At 47.0% G+C, this 19,006-nt stretch overlaps 1 protein-coding gene across 3 annotated transcripts in view; it reads right to left on the bottom strand.

Moving 5' to 3' along the window:
• POP7 (POP7 homolog, ribonuclease P/MRP subunit) overlaps window positions 1–13,613 on the bottom strand; it is a 60,403-nt gene extending 46,790 nt beyond the window's left edge. For 2 of the 3 annotated variants that reach the window (XM_069949020.1, XM_069948937.1), the window contains exon 1: window positions 13,499–13,613. The gene's annotated coding sequence lies outside the window, so the exon portion shown is untranslated. Of the gene's footprint in view, window positions 1–3,265; window positions 3,286–13,498 lie in introns of those variants that run through there. The other variant, XM_069949094.1, reaches the window with a different exon arrangement.
• Between the last annotated feature and the right edge of the window lie 5,393 nt (window positions 13,614–19,006).

Raw genomic sequence — 19,006 nt, 5'->3', positions numbered from 1 at the left:
CACGGTTATTTTTTTGTTTTTGCGCTGCTGAAAGACTGTATTGTGAATTAAAGTTTATGTTAACAATAATTTGTATTTTTTATTGTACGTAATTGTACTGGCTAGGGGCGGGGTTGCAAAGATTGGGTGGGGCCCAATTCGCACCTCTGCCCAGGGGCCCATAATGCTGTTAAGACGGCCCTGCCCAGTGCCTGTCCCTGGTAGCCTAGTTACCCCCAGTGCCTGTCCCTGGTAGCCTAGTTACCCCCAGTGCCTGTCCCTGGTAGCCTAGTTACCCCCAGTGCCTGTCCCTGGTAGCCTAGTTACCCCCAGTGCCTGTCCCTGGTAGCCTAGTTAACCCCCAGTGCCTGTCCCAAATAAAAAAAATAAACATCCCACTCCCCTTTCCTCTACTTACACGCTGCCCAGGTCCTTTTTTCTCTCCTCTAGTCAGCGCCCGTCTTCTCCTGCAGGCGGCGCGCAATGAAATGACGTCATCACGTGCGGCCCGCAGGAGAAGGAAGACGTGCGGCGCTGTGGTGGGGCAGGGGACGGCACTCACAGCATCCTCCTGTGTCTGGCAGCTGTCACAGAGGCAGGAAGATGCTGTGTATGCTGGCTCCTGCCCTGCCAGAGCGCCGCACATCACAGGGGATCCGCAGGCCACATCAGGAGGTCTCAGGGGCCCGATGCAGCTCGCGGGCTGGAGGTTCCCCACTCCTGTGCTAAATAATAAAACACTGGGTAAAACTGCTGCCGAAAAAGAGCTGGGGGTATTGGTGGACAGTAACCTCATCTATAGTGATCAGTGTCCGGCAGCAGCTGCCAAGGCTAATAACATCATGGGAGGCATCAAAAGAGGCTGAGATACTAAAGATGACAACATAGTTTTTGCCTCCAATGTAAATATAGATACAGCGGTTGGCACTACGGGGTTAACTGGATAGTCGGCAAGCTTGAAAAATCAGTGGTAGGTCTAAGTGAGTTAATAGATGGATACAACGTGCAGACGGGGGTGCTCTCTCTCGTGAGAAAAAAGAACAGTTCATATACATATACTTGCAAAGAAAATGAGTAGGCACTCACCCGATACTTGCGCTGCACTTTATTGGTAACTTCTTTTTAAAAATTTCATGACAGACATCCTTGGTGGGCTAAGACGCCAACACCTTGCTAATGCGTGACAGCTGTTTCGTGTGGATCCCACACTTCTCCAGACTCCGCCCCTACACTTGCGTCACCCTCTTATAACGGAAGTAATAGGATGTTACTTATTAAAAACAACAATTACTAAATATTAAAATATATTAAACCACCGGCTCCTTGTGCATTCGTCCTTATGATCCATCGGGCTTCCCTACGTAGTAGTTCCTTGTTAATGTCGGCATAATCGCCTATGTGAACACGCTCCAATCCCATGAATTTCATGTGGCTAACATCACCACCGTGTTCCTCTCTTATATGCTGGATCAAACGGGGTACTCCTTTCCCAGTTCGTATTGAACGGACATGTTCACTGAACCTCCTATTCAGGTTTCTAATGGTTTTACCTATATAGAAGCGTCCACAGGTACAGGTTATTGCGTAGATTAGTCGTTGAGTGCGACAACAAATCATATCTGTGATTTTACGTGTGACTCCTCCGACTGACACTATTTTTCCAGGGTTGAAGAACGTACACCAAGCGCAATTTCCACACTTATGATTGCCGCTAGGTAGTGTGAATTGTTTCCATGCATTTTCACAGCTTTTTTTCTCTTTGAATGCACTCTGTACTAATAAGTCTTTCAGATTTTTGGAACATCTAAATGTGACTAGTGGTTTTTCCGCATAGCACTTAGCGAATACAGGATCTTTTTGTATGAGATACCAATTTTTGTTGATAACCTTGTGGATAGTATCTGCTAAGGGAGAGAATTTAAATGAAAAGGCAAAACGTGGTTTTTCAGTTTCTCTACATTTTGTTTTGCTTTTTTTAAACAGTAATTCATGTCTCTGTTTTTTGAAGGCTCGAACCTTTGCCTTTTCTAGTTCGGCTTCAGGATAACCCCTTTGGATCAATCTATCGGACAATTCATTGGCTTTTTCTAGGTAGGCTTGATCTGTACTGTTAATCCTGCGTAATCTTAAAAACTGTCCAAAAGGAACTGCCAATTTTGTATGATGTGGGTGGTAACTTTTATAGTGCAGAATCGCATTCGATGCCGTGGGTTTACGGTAGCTGGTTGTTATTAATGTATTTTGGTTGACAGTGACAAGAACATCAAGAAATTCTATAGATTGAGAACTTACATGACTGGTGAATGACATATTCATATTATTTTCAGTGTTCATGTAGCAGACAAATTCGTCAAATTCCTTTACTGTACCTCCCCATACTACAAAAATGTCGTCGACAAATCTGTGATACTGCAACAGGAACTTGATATAAGGGTTGTCTGTGGAAAAAATTAATTTTCTCTCCAAAACCGCAAGGTACAGGTTTGCGAGGGTACAAGTGACGGGCGTGCCCATCGCCGTACCCTCGCACTGCCTGTACCATTTCTCCCCAAATTGAAATACATTATTCTGTAAAATAAACAAGAGACTATCACAAATGAAGTCAATAAAATCTGTACTTTTCCCAGTTTGCAGTAGAAGTTCCCTAATGGCCTGAACCCCCAAGTTGTGGGGAATTTTAGTGTATAAACTTTCCACGCCGATCGTGCCAAGGGCCGCCCCCCCCACCACAGACACATCGTCGATGGCTTGTAAAAATTCAGTGGTATCTATTTGAAATTGATGTATATAAGGCGGTACGTCAATTAAATTTAAAAAAGTTTTTTTCCACTTTGCCAACTAGTGAAAATAGCAGCACACTTAAAGAAGCTGATACACCTGTAGAATTAGGTGCACTGGGTTTTACATTAGCAGGATCTGAACAACCAGAAGATGAAATTGTCCTGGCCACTCTACTAGATCTAGCCGGTGACAACGTAACATAAATACAGTAGACAGGAGCCTTGGCGCTTTTTCGGGTGGGGTTAAGTCAGTCTTTTCCCCCCCCTTACAGACTGGGAGCAACTTGGATTTGTTTCAAACTAAAGTACTAGAAGAATTAAAATCACTTATATACCCCGCTGATCCCCCTAATCTTACACAACAAGAATTAGAAGCATTAAAACAATTGAGAAAAAGAGATGATATTGTGCTTAAAAAAGCAGATAAAGGGGGAAACACCGTAATTATGTATAAAAGTGAATATGTGAAAGAAGCAGAACAACAATTATATGACGTAAATACTTACCAGTCTTTGTCGAATAATCCCCTGAATAAAATTATGTCGAATCTGCAAACTATGCTGCGACAATATGTGGAAAAGGGTACCCTGTCTAAAAAAAGAGCAGAAAAATTATTAATAAAACATCCGAAGATACCAGTTTGGTATCATATTCCAAAAATCCACAAAAATAAACCCCCCCCTCCCGGACGTCCGATCGTGTCGGGGATCGGCTCGCCCACCGAGGCACTATCCAAATATGTCGATTGGCTTTTGAGGCCACTTCTAATGAGTGTCCCTTCACTTTTAAAAGATACCACTGAATTTTTACAAGCCATCGACGATGTGTCTGTGGTGGGGGGGGCGGCCCTTGGCACGATCGGCGTGGAAAGTTTATACACTAAAATTCCCCACAACTTGGGGGTTCAGGCCATTAGGGAACTTCTACTGCAAACCGGGAAATGTACAGATTTTATTGACTTCATCTGTGATAGTCTCTTGTTTATTTTACAGAATAATGTATTTAAATTTGGGGAGAAATGGTACAGGCAGTGCGAGGGTACGGCGATGGGCACGCCCGTCGCTTGTACCCTCGCAAACCTGTACCTTGCGGTTTTGGAGAGAAAATTAATTTTTTCCACAGACAACCCTTATATCAAGTTCCTGTTGCAGTATCACAGATTTGTCGACGACATTTTTGTAGTATGGGGAGGTACAGTAAAGGAATTTGACGAATTTGTCTGCTACATGAACACTGAAAATAATATGAATATGTCATTCACCAGTCATGTAAGTTCTCAATCTATAGAATTTCTTGATGTTCTTGTCACTCTCAACCAAAATACATTAATAACAACCAGCTACCGTAAACCCACGGCATCGAATGCGATTCTGCACTATAAAAGTTACCACCCACATCATACAAAATTGGCAGTTCCTTTTGGACAGTTTTTAAGATTACGCAGGATCAACAGTACAGATCAAGCCTACCTAGAAAAAGCCAATGAATTGTCCGATAGATTGATCCAAAGGGGTTATCCTGAAGCCGAACTAGAAAAGGCAAAGGTTCGAGCCTTCAAAAAACAGAGACATGAATTACTGTTTAAAAAAAGCAAAACAAAATGTAGAGAAACTGAAAAACCACGTTTTGCCTTTTCATTTAAATTCTCTCCCTTAGCAGATACTATCCGCAAGGTTATCAACAAAAATTGGTATCTCATACAAAAAGATCCTGTATTCGCTAAGTGCTATGCGGAAAAACCACTAGTCACATTTAGATGTTCCAAAAATCTGAAAGACTTATTAGTACAGAGTGCATTCAAAGAGAAAAAAAGCAGTGAAAATGCATGGAAACAATTCACACTACCTAGCGGCAATCATAAGTGTGGAAATTGCGCTTGGTGTACGTTCTTCAACCCTGGAAAAATAGTGTCAGTCGGAGGAGTCACACGTAAAATCACAGATATGATTTGTTGTCGCACTCAACGACTAATCTACGCAATAACCTGTACCTGTGGACGCTTCTATATAGGTAAAACCATTAGAAACCTGAATAGGAGGTTCAGTGAACATGTCCGTTCAATACGAACTGGGAAAGGAGTACCCCGTTTGATCCAGCATATAAGAGAGGAACACGGTGGTGATGTTAGCCACATGAAATTCATGGGATTGGAGCGTGTTCACATAGGCGATTATGCCGACATTAACAAGGAACTACTACGTAGGGAAGCCCGATGGATCATAAGGACGAATGCACAAGGAGCCGGTGGTTTAAACGAAAGGATCGATCTAAGCATGTTTTTGTAACACATTGAATAGTTATTTATTAATACTGCAATCTTGTATTTGTAGAGTTTTAAAATATTTAGTAATTGTTGTTTTTAATAAGTAACATCCTATTACCGTATTTTTCGCTTTATAGGACGCACCTTTTGATAAGACGCACCCCTGATTTTAGGGGAGAAAAATAGAAAAAAAAATATTTTGCTCATTGTCACAGTTTGGAGATAGCATATAGTGCCCACATAGTAGCCAATCCCCCATAAAGTGCCCCACATAGTAGCCAGTGCCCCCCATAGTAGCCAGTGCCCCCCATAGTAGCCAATCCCCCCATAGTAGCCAGTGCCCCTCATAGTAGCCAATCCCCTCATAGTAGCCAATCCCCCCATAGTAGCCAGTGCCCCTCATAGTAGCCAGTGCCCCTCATAGTAGCCAGTGCCCCTCATAATAGCCAATCCCCCCATAGTAGCCAATCCCCCCATAGTAGCCATTCCCCCCATAGTAGCCAATCCCCCCATAGTAGCCAGTGCCCCCATAGTAGCCAGTGACCCCCATAGTAGCCAGTGCCCCCCATAGTAGACAGTGACCCCCATAGTAGCCAGTGCCCCCATAGTAGCCAGTGACCCCCTTAGTACCCTGTGCCCCCCATAGCAGCCATTTCCCCCCCTAAAACAACAAACCAGTAACTCACCTGTCCGGCGGCCCCAGCAGCTCCTGTCTCCCGTCGGCCGCGCGCACTTCCGACATCCTCCGGGCACAGGCAGCGGGGTACAGAGACTCTGCCTGTGCCGGAAGTGTCCTGCAACCTCTATCATGAATGATAGAGGCTGCAGAACACATCCAGGACACAGGCAGTCTCTGTACCCCGCTGCCTGTGCCCGGAGGATGTCGGAAGTGCGCGCGGCCGACGGGAGACAGGAGCTGCTGGGGCCGCCGGACAGGTGAGTTCCGGGACCACGGAAGTACATAAAGTTTTTTTAGTCCTCTAAACCACAACAGTCCTATCTTACCAGTTGAAATGGTTACCTGTACAGGTCGTAATCATATACTAATCTGGCCAAGATTTGGACAGTAATAAATTAATTTAATATAATCATAAATAGCGCATGATATAAATATTCATCAACAGAAGATAAAAACATATATACGCATTCCTATAGTTATCAAAAAGTTCCGGGACCACCTCCGCCCGCTCGCTCAGCTGACAGCCGATCAGGAGCCCAGGAAAGTGCTGCTCATTGCACTTTCCCGGGCTTCTGATCAGCTCAGCTGAGCGGCGATGGAGGGGCAGGCTGGGCGGGCGGAGGGGATCGCTCAGAGCCGCTCACTATGCATATGCATAGTGAGCGGCAATACAGGGGGCGGGCGGGACGGCTTCCATGCGGTGCTCTGCACTGCTTGGGTGCCGTCTTCGCTTTATAAGACGCACTTAGATTTTCCTCCCACTTTGGGAGGAAAAAAAGTGCGTCTTATAAAGCGAAAAATACGGTACTTCCGTTATAAGAGGGTGACGCAAGTGTAGGGGGCGGAGTCTGGAGAAGTGTGGGATCCACACGAAACAGCTGTCACGCATTAGCAAGGTGTTGGCGTCTTAGCCCACCAAGGATGTCTGTCATGAAATTTTTAAAAAGAAGTTACCAATAAAGTGCAGCGCAAGTATCGGGTGAGTGCCTACTCATTTTCTTTGCAAGTATAGTTTTTGCCTCTATACTGATCACTAGTTGTCACACAAGGCATATACTGTATATAACACCAGGCACCAATAAGTTCAAGGGAAGCCTGGCTGAGGCCTTTCTTGAAATATAATATTACACGTTATGGGCACTAGATTACATGTGATAGGACGCTGATCCAGTGATTTATTCTGATCACCATATTGGAGTCAGGAAAGAATTTTCTCCCTGGAGGCGGAGCGAGCAGCCGATGGGAGGCGGAGCGAGCAGCCAATGGAGTAGGACGTGCAGAGGAGAGCTCCTGACCCACGCAGCCACCACAGAAGACCCCTTACAACTAAGGCACCCAGTTCATGGGGAAATCCACCAGGAAGTCCTCCCAGGCACCCTCCACTACCCCCAGAGCCGGTTCTGGGATCTCTTCCATAAAAAGGTACTTTGCACGCCTCGGTACCGCGGCTCTTCTCTCCTCTGGCTCCTCTCTGTCAGCGCTGAGGAGGTCGAGTAGAACCCGGGCCCGCACTGATCCCGCTGCAGCTGGCTTACCCCACAGATGAGCGGGAGTCGATGGCTGGGGGGACCTCACATAATACCCCGGCATTGCCTACAGCGTCTCCTCCCCGGCGGGCACCTGTGGACTCTCTCGCTCTGGACCCGGTGCCATCTTGCCGCCACGTGGGACAGGCGCAGTACCGGCTAAGTAACCTGTTGGGGAGCTGCCCAGCCACACAGACCGGCTCCCCCGCACCTGCCCCTGCAGTCAGTCGCTCTCTGCCGCCCGCTCCATCAGTGCAGAGTGCAGGGAAGAACTGCCATTGCGGGAGTCAGCCATCTTCTCCCCTGGGAACTGCGTCACCGTGCTCCCCCTCACGGGTACTAGGGACTGTACCTCTGTGCGGACCCCCGGAGAGTATACACCTGCTGAGCACCCCCACCCAGCCTCTGCAAGCCCCCGATCAGTCAGCTAGACCGGATCACCCACCATTAACCCTCTCAGGACTGATAAAGGGCACTTCCCCATCCTCCCTACGTACAGCCTCCATTACTGAGGTTCGGGCCTGCAGCTCTGCCATGGCATCTCAGCCAAAGCTACAGAGAGCAGATAAAGGGCACCTGAACACACGTGCTCTCACCCATGTGAATGCAGAGATTCATGCCTCCCCTGCTGACCCCTTATACCCGTTGGGTGCAGACAGCTCTCCCTCAGGGATTTGGCCCATAACCCAGGACTCTGATACTGCATCTCTCCCCCCTGAAGGGGCCTCCCTGCAAGACGTCCGTCAACTCCTATTTCAACTCCCTACAAAAAATTATTTCCTTTCATTGATTTCGGAGGGCAAAAAAGCATGTAATGAAATTTCTGAGGTGCGAAAGGATATCCAGCTGATTACGACTAGAATGGAGACTCTGGAGGATGATCATGATGCTACCATGGGCTACATAGCACAATTACAATCCACTGTTAGCTCCCAAACTTCCGCCCTGAGTGACATGCAAAGACACATTGAGGATTTGGACAATAGAGGGAGGCGGAACAATATAAGGGTTCGGGGCTTACCTGAGGCTACACGAGATGAGGATCTACCTGAGACTCTTGAGGCCATCTTTAACTCCATCTTGGGGGAGCCTGCAGCCCACAAAGTGAAGCTTGATCGGGCTCATAGGGCCCTGTGGCCAAGGCCCTCTTCTGGTGTGCCCAGGGACGTAATCTGCTGTGTGCATGATTTCCAGCCGAAGGAGCGCATTATGACTACGGCTAGAAATATGCATAATCTGGAGTTTGATGGGGCACCGATCCAGCTATTCCCAGATCTCTCGTGGATTACTCTGCAGAAAAGGCGTCTACTCCGCCCCCTCTTGACCTTGTTGCAGGATAATGACATCACCTATAGGTGGAACTTCCCCTTTGCCCTATCTGCTCGCAAAGATGGACGCTCTGCAGTTCTGCGAGACCTCTTGGATCTTACCCGATTCTGTGAGACTCTGAATCTCCGGGTACCTAAGATTGAGGAGTGAACACTCTCACCGCCGGCACCCCCTCTTCCTCCGGTCTGGCAACCGGTGGGACAAAAGAAGCGTTAACTTAGATCCGGAAATTTGTCCCCTGGTCATCGGTCCTCCCCTGAGACCCTTACCTGAGCCCTTTGTAGCCTGAAGCTGTAGGGCTTGGGTCCGTCCGTGTCTGCCTTAGTACTTTAGCTCAATACCTACTGATTATGGGGTCTTTTCATTTGATTCTACTATGTACTCTCTTTTCCCTGCTGCGTGGGTCTGCTTTGTAGACCTGAGTTTATGACACTCTTCCTGCTCTTTCCTTTTCTGTCCCTACTCTTTCGCCTCCTCGGGGGTTCAGGCTCTCTTCTTGTGAGTTTATCTCCCTGGCTTTTTTTCTACCCCATTCCTTACGTTTGGTATAAGGGTCATTGGCAATGTGCCTCATTTGAAATGTTGCTAGTAATTTACTTTATCTTTTTGTGTTGGTCTTGTCTGTGTCTTTCCCTGCCTTTCCTACTTTGTCTTCCCACAGTTATGTCCCAGTTTACAGATCTCCAGTCCGGCAGCTTCTCTGCAATGTCGACATCGTACTGAAGGTACTCCTCTTGCTTGTCTTTGTTGCACCCCAGGGCTAGGTGTGCCTCCATATGGGCAGGTATCTTCCCTCCATTATTCCCAATGATTAAGTGTATTTCTATTAATGTGAAGGGACTTAATTCTAATGTTAAGCGGAGATTGGCACTGAAAGAATTGAGGGATGCCCAGGCTGATGTTGCTTTCCTGCAAGAAACACACTTTGATCACACTGCTAATTTTAGTTTTGCTCAGCATCAGTATCCTCAGGTGTACTCGGCCTTGGCGGGTAGTAAACATGCAGGAGTGGCAATTTTAATCTCACGACACTGCCCCATGCAGGTGACTTCTTCCTTTCTAGACCCAGGGGGGAGATATGTTATTGTGGAAGGTACCGTTCAGGGGAGACCTGTCCTTCTTTGTAACGTATATGCACCAAATTTTAACCTTCCCCTGTCTGGGATCATGGATAGGCACTCCGATGCTGGTACGCCCCCATCTCCTGAACTGCTTAGACTTTCTAAGGAATTCAGGAAGCTAATACGTGCATACAATCTTTATGATTTATGGCGCATTGATCACCCTGCGGAGCGCACCTATACATTCTATTTTCACCTCCGTCAGACACACACTAGAATCGACTACTTCTTTGGGAATGTGCCGACTGTGCGTCTGTCAAGGGGTGCCTCCATAGGGCCGATCTCCTGGTCGGATCATGGCCATGTCGCTCTGTCACTGGCCTCTTTTCTGTCCCCCACCCGTCACTGTCATTGGAGATTAAATTAAACGCTCTTAAAGACCCAGATTCATAGGGACTCTATAAAAAAATGCATTTCCGCATATTTTATGGAAAACGAGGGAGGCACATAAGGCTGTAGTCAGAGGGCACTGTATTGCACTAGGATCCCTACTTAAAGACGTCCAGGCACAAGCGCAGTCTACCAGGACGGAGATAGCGACACTAGAACAGAAACTGATTAGTCAGTCCTCCCTTGGGACATTGCGTAAGCTCATAGCGGCTAGAGCACGCCTTAAGGACCTTCTCATGCATAAAGTGGAGCGTATGTTGCTCTACTCTAAACAGAGATTCTATGAGAAGGGGAATAAAGCCCACACATTGCTGGCACGAATGTTTTCAGACCGCTCTGCCCCCGCATGTCCTCAAGGATCATATGGGCAATCCTAAGTATCATCCCAGAGATATTGCCTCTGTGTTCTTTAAGTTTCTCTCAAAGCTGTACTCTCTCCCCTCCACCTTGCCCTCGGACCCTGAGGCCCGCTAGCGGCGGATACAGGATTTACTGAAGGATTGTCGGCTTCCGACTTTACCCTCAGATGCACTAAAGGGGCTTAATGCCCCAGTTACCACGGAGGAACTTCAGGAGATTCTGAAGTCCTTACCGTCTGGCAAAGCCCCGGGTCCGGACGGCTTTACGTATCTCTATTACAAAACTTTTTCTCCTCTTCTTCTTCCTAAACTTGCCCTACTGTTTAACACCTTCTTGCGGGGAGAACAGATGCCTACTCCCCTTCTCCATTCTTATATTACCCTTATCCCCAAACCGGAGAAGGACCCCTTGGAGTGTGCCAACTATAGGCCAATCGCACTGCTGAACTCTGATCTAAAGTTATATACCAAGTTGTTGGCCACCCGCTTGGGGTATTGGCTTTCCACCCTCATATACAAGGACCAGGTTGGTTTTGTACCTGGCCGCCAGGGGGCAGACAATACCCGCAGAGCTATTGATCTAATTGACGGAGTGAACAAGCAGTCGGGACGGGCTCTGATGCTGAGTTTAGACGCTGAAAAGGCATTTGATCGCCTAAGTTGGCCATTCCTCTTTGAGACCTTACGCTCTTATGGCATCTTGGGCTCATTCCTGACTGCTATTCATGGCCTCTACTCTAACCCTACGGCCTCAGTTAAATTGCCCAATCAGTTGTCTAATCCTTTTACAATCCGCAATGGCACACGCCAGGGGTGTCCTCTCTCACCGTTATTATTTGCGTTGTGCTTTGAGCCCCTGGCGTGTGCCATTCGGAACGACCCTAATATTTGGGGCGTGAGGGTGGGGGATAGGGAATTTAAAATTATGCTCTTTGCTGATGACGTCCTGCTGTCCCTGACGGACCCTCTCACTACCTTGCCTGTTCTCCATGCTCTTCTTACCTCTTTCGGACTGCTGTCTTGTTATAAAGTTAACACGACCAAGACTGAGGCCCTTCCCATTAACCTCCCCCATGCCCAAGTAGTGCACTTACAGGCTAACTTTAAGTATAAGTGGTCTACATCGTCCCTGAAATATTTGGGTATTAAGCTCACACCCTTGTATGATATCTTATATGCTGCAAACTTTCCGCAGCTGTTTAGGGATCTTAGGGCCCTTCTGGGGAAGTGGGCCTCCTGGTATATCTCCCTCCTGGGCCGCATAGCCTTGGTGAAAATGACCATTTTGCCAAAGCTCCTATATTATTTTGAAACCCTCCCTGTCCGGGTCCCCTTGAGTGAGCTGAAAACATTGCAGGCAGCGGTCTTTCGTTATATATGGGCTAATAAGTGTCATAGGATACCTAAATCAGTGATGATGCATAGTAGGTCCCAGGAGGGCTTGTCTACCCCCAACATCCTGCATTATTATTGGGCCACTCACCTGCGTCAGATCTCAGGTTGGGCGTCCCAATCTACGTTTAAAGTGTGGGCGGTGATAGAACTCCTTTCTGCGGTCCTCTGCCCCTCCCCCCTGTCCCTCCTCTTCCATGCTTGGCCCGATTCTCTTTACAAGGCAGATATGGTCCACGTGCACAGCCAGGTTCTGTCTTTATTCTCAGGACTCTCCTCTCATCTCCTTCTTGTTGACGCCCTCCCTCGAGATTGGTATGTCCCTCTTAGTAGTGAGGCATTGGATTGGTAAAAAGTTGTTCCACTTTGCTGATATCGTAGACCCAGTGACGCGAATCCTCCAGCCCTTTGACAAACTTAGGGAAAGGTACGACCTCTCTAGGTCGGAGTACTTTTCTTATCTTGCTATAAGACACTATACGCATTCGGGTTTTGGGTCCTTCACGGTCTCGAGGCCCACGGCCTTTGAGCAATTGATAAGGGCGGGAGGATCCACCAGAGGCCTAATTTTGGCCATATATCACATTTTAAACTCGCCTGTTCGACACAAGTATATGGATAGATGGGAGGCTTCACTGGGTAGAACGATCTCCCCCAAGTTATGGCAGGTGATATGGAGCAGGGCAGCTTCCTCTTCTATCTGTACAAATTATAAGGAGACCCACTACAAATTCTTGATGTGCTGGTATCACACCCCTGAATTGCTCCATAAATTGAATAGCAGTATCCCTTCGGTCTGTTGGAGGTGTAATGGCGCAGTGGGTACCCTGCTCCATATCTTCTGGGACTGCCAACTCATTGCGGGCTTCTGGTCGCAGGTGGCCGCACTGATCTCATCAGTTTTGGAGATTTCGATCCCTTCAGATCCCTTAACCTATCTTTTTAATGTTACGCCTGAAAAACTAGGTAAGAAACCCACCAAATTGATGCTTCAGATATTAACAGCCGCCAAGTCTCTCATCCCCCGTAATTGGAAGCAGACCTCCCCTCCATCCTTTGAGGACTTACTGGCAAGAGTAAAGGAAATCAGGGGCCTCGAGCGACTCACTGCGTCCCTGAATAACCAACTTCTATTGTTTGAATCTGTTTGGGCTCCCTGGGAGGCTTACTGCGGGCGCACTGGTGTATCTCACTAAAAGAGAAGAGTTTTGGATTTGTTGATCTGTACCCCCCCTCCCTATCCCAGCCCTTCCTTTATGTGTATTCCCTAAGTCTGGGTGTTTCTGTGTTTCCACCCCTTGTTCTTTTTGCTGTGGGGCTACACATTGCTTTCAATGACTGCTCTGGTGTATTGGTTATATTGGTTGATAAGGTTCGGGTTGTTATATATCTGTTTATTTTTCTTTTACCACAAACTGCCACTGTCTTCTTTAACGGCGGGTTGTTTCTATCCTCTCATTATGCCATACACCCTGTTCGGCTTGTATTTGGTAGCCCTATATATTTTTGTTTGCCTTGTTTTATAAAAAAAATGTTAATAAATATTACATTTAAAAAAAAAAAAGAATTTTCTCCCTGTGATGGGGCAATTGACATCTGCCTCATGAGGGTTTTTGCTTCCTCTGGATCAACACAGTACGGTTATAGTCAGTGGTGATGGGTCTGTAGTCATGACAATACCATGAGTGATGTTATAAAGATGTTGGGTGTTGTAGTCGCTTGTTACTCCATGCGTTCCTCTTCAATAAGGTGTCCTAACTGTAATGACAGGTCTGACTGTGGTAACGGCTCTGGGGTCATGACACTTGGTACTATGCAGGGGCGGGCTGGGCCGGGGGGCAGGGGGGCACATGCCCCCCGGGCCGCTCTTCCCCCAGTTGTCAGGGCCGCATGGCTGCTGACAGCTGGCTGGAGTCCTCAGTGCCCCGCCTCCCCTGCTTACAGCCCCGCCCTCTTCAGTCATATTTACCTGTGGCTGTGGATCCGGACTGTGCTGGAAGCGGCCGCTGAAGCCCCGCCCCCATGCCGGTAAGCCCCGCCCCCTTTATGGCCATTATGCTTTCCTATAAGCCTATGAGGCTTATGGTAAAAAGCAAACTGCTGTAGGCAGTATCTTCCTCCGGCCACCAGAGGCCGCTCTCTCCTCCCAGCTGGTTCTCCTGTGTCTGGGCTAGAAGAGCCTGAAGACCGAGAAGATGGTGTCTGCAGGAAGCCAGGTACCTACACAGCAGGACATCTACACAGCAGGACATAGGGCAGGGGGAGGGGACCAAGGCCCTCCAGCTGTTACACAACTACTACTACCATCATACCTGGGCTGCCATAGGCTGTCCATGCATGATGGGAGTTGTAGTTTTGCAACAGCTGAAGAGCCAAGGTTCCCTATCCCTGACATAGAGGATACATATATACAGGAGGATACATATATACAGGAGACCTACACAGGAGGATACATATATACAGGAGGAGACATACAGAGGAGTGTATAGAGGATACATATATACAGGAGGAGACATATATACAGGGGTACATGGAGGATACATATATACAAGAGGAGACATACAGAGGAGTGTATAGAGGACACATATATACAGGAGGATACATACAGAGGAGTATATAGAGGATACATATATACAGGAGGAGACATACAGAGGAGTACATAGAGGATACATATATACAGGAGGAGACATACAGAGGAGTACATAGAGGATACATATATACAAGAGGAGACATATATACAGGGGTACATGGAGGATACATATATACAAGAGGAGACATACAGAGGAGTATATAGAGGATACATATATACAGGAGGATACATACAGAGGAGTATATAGAGGATACATATATACAGGAGGAGACATACAGAGGAGTATATAGAGGATACATATATACAGGAGGATACATACAGAGGAGTATATAGAGGATACATATATACAGGAGGAGACATATATACAGGGGTACATGGAGGATACATATATACAAGAGGAGACATACAGAGGAGTGTATAGAGGACACATATATACAGGAGGATACATACAGAGGAGTGTATAGAGGACACATATATACAGGAGGATACATACAGAGGAGTATATAGAGGATACATACAGAGGAGTATATAGAGGATACATATATACAGGAGGAGACATATATACAGGGGTACATAGAGGATACATATACACAGGAGGATACATATATACAGGAGGAGACATAGAGAGGAGTATATAGAGGATACATATATACAGGAGGATACATACAGAGGAGTATATAGAGGATACATATATACAGGAGGAGACATATATACAGGGGTACATGGAGGATACATATATACAAGAGGAGACATACGGAGGAATTAGGGCTGGGTGAGTAAACAAATTAATTCGCCCAGAAGGTTAGAATCGATTAGATTTTTTGTAAAAATCTTAAATTAAATTTTCACAAAAAATCATTGCAGGCGGAGCAGCATGGATTGTCGGGTTGGCGGCCGGGCAAGAGGTGCAGGTCAAGCGGGCGGCGCGGAGGTGAGGTGCATGGCGGGCTTATGGCTGTGCGTGGAGTGTTGGGCCGGAGGTGAGGTGCAGGGCGGGCTTATGGCTGTGCGTGGAGTGTTGGGCTAGAGGTGAGGTGCAGGGCGGTCGGGCAGTCCACCTAACAGAGCTGCGACTGACCTGCCCGAGCTATAAATATCACGTCCTGCTCCCCTCCCGGCCACACGTGCAGGTCCCCGGTCTCTGGAGCAGGTGATATCATCACTACAGTCCCTGCGGCCTCCTTCAAAGACCGGGGACCTGCATGTGTGGCGGGGAGGGGAACTTGTGTGCCAGGGTGAGAGGAAGAGGAGGAGGGCTATGTGCACTCCTGCCCCAATCACCCCCAGCTGCCCCAGTCCCCCTCAATCACCCCCAGCTGCCCCAGTCCCCCTCAGTCACCCCCAGTCTTTCCCATTTCCCCTCCGTCATCCCCAGTCTGCCCCAGTCCCCCTTCAGTCAACTCCAACTGTCCCCAGTCCCCCTTCAGTCAACCCCAGTTTGCCCCATACACCCCCAGCTCTCCCAGTCACCCTCAGCTCCCCCAGTTTGCCCCATACACCCCCAGCTCTCCCAGTCACCCTCAGCTCCCCCAGTTTGCCCCATACACCCCCAGCTCTCCCAGTCACCCTCAGCTCCCCCAGTTTGCCCCGTACACCCCCAGCTCTCCCAGTCACCCCCAGCTGCCCCAGTTTCCCCCAGTGACCCCTCAGCTATACCCGTATTACTACTACACCCCACATCTGTACCTGTACTACTAATCCCCCTCATCTGTACTACTAATACACCCCTCATTTATACCTGTACTACCTCACCCCTTATTCACTATACCTCCACTACTACACCCTACCTAGATGGAGGCACCAGTGGTATGGTGGTATAAGTAACTATGTGGTGATAATATTTGTTACTTATATAATGGTAATAGATGATGTGGCTATGGGGTCATAGAGCGCAATTATGGGCGTGGCTATGTCCCTCTTTCCCCCCAGCAAAAGTTGGGGGGTATGCATATATACAGGAGTACATAGAGAAGACATATATACAGAAGTATATAGATGATACATATATACAGGAGTACATAGAGGATACATCATAGATCCTCTATGTACTCCTGTATATATGCATCCTCTATGTACTGCTGTATATATGTCTCCTCTGTACTGCTGTATATATGTCTCCTCTATGTACTGCTGTATATATGTCTCCTCTATGTACTCCTGTATATATGCATCCTCTATGTACTCCTGTATATATGCATCCTCTATGTACTGCTGTGTAGGTCTCCTCCTGTGTGTGTGTGTATATATATATATATATATATATATATATATATATATATAGTTACACTGATCCAAATTTTCCTGCATTGCATATTCCCTCGTGAATATATATATATATATATATATATATATATATATATATATATATACGCACACACAGGAGGAGACCTACACAGCAGTACATAGAGGATACATATATACAGCAGTACATAGAGGATACATATATACAGGAGTAGACATACACAGCAGTACATAGAGGGGACATATATACAGGAGGAGACATATACAGGAGTACATAGAGGATACATATAAGTATGTGTGTTTGTTGTTTTGTTTATTATTATTTTTACTAATGGGGGGTGCACACACGAGGGGGGTGTTCTAAAAAGAGGAATGCCTATACCCACAGGACCACAGCAGTAAAAAAAAATACAGAAACCCCAGCTTTCCCAGCATCTTGTATTTGTAGTCAGTATAATGGAGGTCACCCAGCTTTTCCACCATCTTATACTGCGTATGATGGAGGTCACCCAGCTTTCTCACCATCCTATACTCAGTATGATGGAGGTCACCCAGCTTTCCCAGCATCTTATAGTCAGTATGATGGAGGTCACACAGCTTTCCCAGCATCTTATAGTCAGTAGGATGGAGGTCACCCAGCTTTCTCACCATCCTATACTCAGTATGATGGAGATCACCCAGCTTTCCAGCATCATATACTCAGTACGATAGAGGTCACCCAGCATTCCTAGCATCTGTCTATGGGTACGTTCCGTGTCATCGCTGAGCCGCCCCATAGACTTATACAGGAAAGTGACTTCTGATCCCTTCACAGGGCACAGTAGGATATTTGGTCACAAATGACGAAGATGTTATAGGTAAGGGCCAGAGTGGTCCTTAAAGGATGGGCCGCCAGCCTGCTACTTATGGGCCAGTGCTGTGTGCTTGCCCCCCGGGCTAAAATTTGCCAGCCAGCCCCTGGTACTATGGCTGGGTACCTCCTACAAGTGGTGTTAATGGGTGTAGTAGTTGCGTGTTATACACATGTTACTCCATGAAATATTCCTTATATTTAACCAGGGTGCAAGCATCTGAAGGATTGACCATCTTACCCACCAACCCTTCTCCTATATCACGATCCTTACCTACCAACCCTTCTCCTATGTCACTATCCTTACCTACCAACCCTTCTCCTATGTCACTATCCTTACCTACCCTACCTTCTCCTATGTCACTGTCCTTACCTACCAACCCTTCTCCTATGTCACTATCCTTACCTACCAACCCTTCTCCTATGTCACTATCCTTACCTACCAACCCTTCTCCTATGTCACTATCCTTACCTACCCTACCTTCTCCTATGTCACTATCCTTACCTACCAAACCTTCTTATATGTCACTATCCTTACCTACCAACCCTTCTCCTATGTCACTATCCTTACCTACCAACCCTCCTCCTATGTCACTATCCTTACCTACCAACCCTTCTCCTATGTCACTATCCTTACCCACCAACCCTTCTCCTATGTCACTATCCTTACCTACCAAACCTTCTCCTATGTCACTATCCTTACCCACCAAACCTTCTCCTATGTCACTATCCTTACCTACCAAACCTTCTCCTATGTCACTATCCTTACCCACCAACCGTTCTCCTATGTCACTATCCTTACCTACCAACCCTTCTCCTATGTCACTATCCTTACCTACCAACCCTTCTCCTATGTCACTATCCTTACCTACCAACCCTTCTCCTATGTCACTATCCTTACCTACCCTACCTTCTCCTATGTCACTATCCTTACCTACCAACCCTTCTCCTATGTCACTATCCTTACCTACCCTACCTTCTCCTATGTCACTATCCTTACCTACCAACCCTTCTCCTATGTCACTATCCTTACCTACCAACCCTTCTCCTATGTCACTATCCTTACCCACCAACTCTTCTCCTATGTCACTATCCTTACCTACCAAACCTTCTCCTATGTCACTATCCTTACCTACCAACCCTTCTCCTATGTCACTATCCTTACCTACCAACCCTTCTCCTATGTCACTATCCTTACCTACCAAACCTTCTCCTCTCACTATCCTTACCTACCAAACCTTCTCCTATATCACTATCCTTACCCACCAATCCTTCTCCTATGTCACTAGCGTCTGAAGGATTGACCATCTTACCCACCAACCCTTCTCCTATGTCACTATCCTTACCCACCAACCCTTCTCCTATGTCACTATCCTTACCTACCAAACCTTCTCCTATGGCACTATCCTTACCCACCAACCCTTCTCCTGTGTCACTATCCTTACCCACCAACCCTTCTCCTATGTGACTAACCTTAACATGGCTTGTGCTAAGATTTGATACTGCT

The sequence above is a fragment of the Dendropsophus ebraccatus genome, chromosome 1 (genome assembly GCF_027789765.1).
Source record: "Dendropsophus ebraccatus isolate aDenEbr1 chromosome 1, aDenEbr1.pat, whole genome shotgun sequence".
Lineage (NCBI taxonomy): Eukaryota > Metazoa > Chordata > Amphibia > Anura > Hylidae > Dendropsophus > Dendropsophus ebraccatus.
This window is presented reverse-complemented; position numbering and strand designations above follow the sequence as displayed.